General features: G+C 35.9%; 2 protein-coding genes across 3 annotated transcripts in view; one reads left to right on the top strand and one right to left on the bottom strand.

Moving 5' to 3' along the window:
* The window catches only part of rpl34 (ribosomal protein L34), a 211,322-nt gene that overhangs the window by 45,560 nt on the left and 160,982 nt on the right, over nucleotides 1-4,780 (bottom strand). The window lies entirely within an intron of this gene.
* LOC140372174 (leucine-rich repeat LGI family member 2-like) overlaps nucleotides 1-4,780 on the top strand; it is a 481,342-nt gene that overhangs the window by 454,855 nt on the left and 21,707 nt on the right. The gene's annotated exons all lie outside the window — the stretch shown is intronic.

Genomic DNA, 4,780 nt, shown 5'->3' with positions numbered 1-4,780 from the left:
GCTGCTTGTCTAATGTGGCATCTGTTCATTTTTGTCATCTGTCAACAGCCCATAAATGATGCCTTTCTTTTTCTTACTGATCATTTTGTGCTAGAGTGCGCCATCTAGTGAGCAAAGGTGAGTACTTGGATTTGGGTGTATTGGGTTGGGCAATCCCTTTCCTATGAACAAGACGTTTTTTTTCTTTGGCACAACATTTACGGGTTTCACATATTTGTCTTTTAGGCAGAGTTTGAAATTATAAAGCCATAACAGGCCTAAGAATCTGATAGTACTTGACATATTGTGTAAGAGGAAAGGCTGTGTATTTTGCTTTAAGCTTTCAATGAAACTATTTCTTTGCAATTTTAGTTTCAGAGCAGAATTTATACACACAGTAATTCCAACCTGACCTTTCTCACATCTTAAAGTGGACAAAGTTAAAGTGTCTTCATTCAACAAATCATGAGCCCAGTTGTCCATTCACTGCTTGCTAAGGGTTCATGTTCATGCTGCCAATAGTTTACCACTGTTAATTACACCAATAGTCTTCCATCATTACTTTTATAAATACTATTATGACTTGTTGCAAAAAAGAAAGACAAATAATTACAAACATTACTTTCCAGACTGTTTTCCTTGATTCAGCTGATATTGCTCATGGTTTGGTCATTTCACAAAGTGGAATACATGTGTTTTCCATTTTCAAGAGAACAAAGACACTCAGATGAACTTGGTTTGCACCAGAGGGGGTGATTTCATAGCTTTGCACAGTGGTGTCATCACAAAAAGTGCAGTGTTGAGTCTATTTTAAAGACTGTGTGATGACTGGGGTCTCAAGGGCTTAACTCACTAAAGTAATCTAGTGTGTTGATGTGTCTTTTGGCCCAGGCTCCTATGACAACATAATGTGGAGTGTGACCAACTCTTACAACTCTTAAGGCAGAATTTATTAGTTGGCAACTGCCATCTTAAAGAAGATATATGATATGTTTATCAAGTATTAAACTCAAACATATGCAGATTTGAAAACAACGGAATAATTGTTGTAATAAACCACGATATAATGTTTAATGACTGCAGGAAGATGAAGTCAGGAGAAGATACATGGAGGCCTTGTTTAGAGCAGAAGAAGCCAAGAAGTGTGTTAACAAACTTGTCAACAACCCACTTGAATAAATTCAAGTTTTCACCGCACCACTTGGAGGAAACTGTGTCATTTCCCCCATTTAAGACTCATAGCAGAGGTGGGTATTATACTGAGAACGTTAGCTTCTGCCCGTATCCTTTAGAGCAGGTAATGCATAGTTTTTACATGAGTTAACAGTCGTACATGTACTCTTTCACAAGTAAATGTTTTGGTGTGCTATTCCGTTTAAAGTGATGTGATTGTGTTGACAAGACAATTGTATAGTGTTTCATAGAATTCCTGCAAGTACATGCAAAATCCAGTGGTTCCCAAAGTGGGGTTTTATATTGTTTTTTGATTAATTTTTTAATCAATGTTTTTATTTATATCAGTATATTTGACTGAAATTCGATTAAAAACAGAATAAAATTGTCAAATGAATGCAATTAAAGCTGCTTTTAATTATAGACTGAAACAAGTATGCGGGGGTTTCAAACCAGTTACATGGTAGTTTAAGGGGGCCGTTCTGAAAAGTTTGGGAAACCCTGACCTAGTAATAAAGTTGTTTCAATAAAAATCTTACTTACTTGCCTAATTAGACCTATTTGTATGGCATCTTTTATACTCCTAATTTAACATTATGATTTTCTATTCAATGTTATGTCTCTTGTATGTATGATCTGTTTGGCTCCTCAGTCCACCTCTGGACAAAGAGGAGACCTTTGAGTCACATCCGTGCATCGGTGCCGTAGCAACAGAAGCTGTAGCCCGGCCTATATAAACCCCTGGCCTGTTAGATTCTGTCTACTTTATTTGAACTCTCAGTGGAAGACTCTGTAAGTGACTCTGGGATACAACCACGACTTGATGCGTTGACTGCCTGCTTGGAGACGGCTTGGACCTTGGAGGTAAGATCAGTCACTCAAATGTTCATAAATATTCATAAAATAATAAAAATGCTTCATGATATGAACAGTTTAGCCCATATGCGGCTGTTTCTAAACCACCAAACGTGTGAGTTATGAAAGTGATTCATTTGAGGGGCGGTGAGAGGAGCATCCAGCAGCGGTTAGAGAGGTGTGCCCGGGGCGTGAGCTGAGCTTTTTATGTTCTAAAAGCATTTCCCTTTATTTATGGTATACACAAAAAATACCTAGTAAAGGTAGTAGGGTCAATGTCGCTGAGCGGGGCCCTTCGCTGTCCCTGGCCTAAGCACGCAATTTACAGTTATGAATCATTAAAGTAATGTTCAAATAGCACTACTACTGTCAGGATGTGTCATTTTGACACGTCCCAGCACCTACAGTATATCATTATATGAACAAACATAAATAGTCTAATATAGCACATTTAGGAATTTTATTTGTGTGTGATTTTATAATAATAATTTAATCATTTTATATTTTACAAAATGGCAGCTTTTTCATGTCCCTGAAATGTGTTGTCCACCCTGTCATTTGTCCCACTGAGCTTATGTCCTCAGGTCTGATGACGTAAAAAGACAGCAACATAATGATCAGGTTGTAGAATTTCCTTATTAAAATACAGTATAGTCAATGGATATTGGGCATCATCCCAATTATAGAATCTAAAAGTGTCCAAATTATACGTGTATATCTTTAAAGTGGCTTATGGACAAAGAAAAACTACTTTTTATTCTTGTACAAATGTTCAAAGAGAAAAGGAAGAAATTAGAAATAAGTACACAAAAATAAGTAGCAGCAGCAAACGCAGATAAACCTACTCTTACTTTATCATACCCACAATATAACTTTACTAGCCTATTATGTTAATCATTAGTAGGCCTATTTATTCATCTGTCTTTATTTTTCAGTCATATTTTAGTCTCCATAGAGATTATGTTAAAAATTTCACCAGTGAATTACGCAAACCTCTAACGCTTCTGTTGCATCACTTTCCTTATTTACACAAAGGTGACGTAGAAGACATTATTTATTTCCCTGGCATGCAACGTGGCAATCCTCTCTGCATTACTTCAAACGTTTTATTTCATTCACCTATTTGGCGCAAAGACAAAAAGCTCATTTGGGATCTGCTCGGTAACCATAATAAACACACGTAAAGACGTAATGGAACGGTTAACCGCGCGTGCGAGGCGAGCTCTGATTGTCTTTGTGCGCACAGGTATTCAGGGAGTGGGAGGGGCAGGTGTGTCTGAGGAAGTGACTCAGAGGCAAACCAAGGCGCCAAAGAGACATTTACCACCACCTAACTAAACTAACCAACTAACTAACTATAACACAACTTTTCCACTTCCGATACCAGCTCCAACAGTTTTCATACTGTAGAGATTTACTGTAAATTTGGGAAAAATAACACTCAAAACTTGATCTTCTTTTCTTTATGAGCCCCCCTTATTTTTATATTTGTATTACTTATTTTGTTCTCTTTAGTCCTGCCCTGTTTGTTTTTGGTGTTTTTTTTGTTGAAGCGAATCTAGGACCTAGTAGTCCTAAACCAAGACAAACCTAGTGTAGGTCTACATTTGGATCACATCAGGCGTAAACCACATCCTGAACAGGACTAGACCACAAATCTGAACAAAGCAGAACTATAAGGTCTTAAATACAAATGGAAAAACAACACCCGGCTCAACTAAGGACAATAAAGCCCATGGCAACATTTTACCATGAAAACACCCAATGCAAAATGTTTAATGCCATACTGTGGAACATTCCAGGCAACGCAATAACAGCTCTATAGTGACAAGCAAGTAATAGAACCTAACAAAAAAGTTTACATAATTAAGAGGTTTGATATGTTTCAATTGTTAGGAATGTGTCTATTTTTGTCTGAAAATGGCGTTAAATGCATTTAAAAAACTAAAACGTTTAAAAATCCAAAATGGAGGCAAACGGAAAATGGAACATGATGTGATTTCACTAGAGAAACTGGGATTAGCCTCAGAATATCACAAATATATAAAAATATATAATATTGTCAAATATAATAATATATAAATCATGGTGGTTTTGTCAAAGGAAAACCACTCAGAGACATGTGAGTGAGCCTGGTTTAAACACATTTACTTTTGTATTATACATGATTTAATAGGAGATTATGGTTATGACATTTTTTTAGTTTTGTTTGACTGGACAAATACTTAAATAAGTCTTGACCCGGCTATAGTTTTTCATTTTATCTCCAGATAGGCCTTTATTACACAAATAAATTATCCTTTTTTATTTAAGATCAAATATAATTTTGAGTTTACAAGATAACATTCTGCACCTATATAATTTCCCTATATTTTGAATAACAAAAATAAAAGGATGAATAGTCAAATGGATCTGATTACCATACTGGATAAATTATGACCAATGTTTCAAAAATCTGCTTAAAAAGTTGAAAATAAGCCCTGCATTTCCTGAGCTGAAAAGAAGCCCAATTGTCTAGACATTTGAGTCACACGTGATTCATGAACAAACCAAATAAACAGTTTTTTTACTACTTTTTAAGCTTTTACCCAGCTTCATCCCAGAGTTCTAACAAGACTACAGCCAGAAAGGGCAAAAGTAGCCTAAATGTGTATTCTAAACTACTTTGAGTCACAGTTTGGACCTAAAATGTATTACAAAATCACATTTGTGGGTCAATGCACTCGGTCAGACAAAACATGAAATAATAGTCAGACATAAATATAACCAAATA

This window comes from Eucyclogobius newberryi, unplaced genomic scaffold (genome assembly GCF_026437365.1).
Source record: "Eucyclogobius newberryi isolate DKJ021-1_F unplaced genomic scaffold, fEucNew1.0.hap1 SCAF_22, whole genome shotgun sequence".
NCBI lineage: Eukaryota > Metazoa > Chordata > Actinopteri > Gobiiformes > Gobiidae > Eucyclogobius > Eucyclogobius newberryi.
Note: the sequence above shows the minus strand (reverse complement) of the source record. Positions and strands in the feature narration are given on the sequence as shown.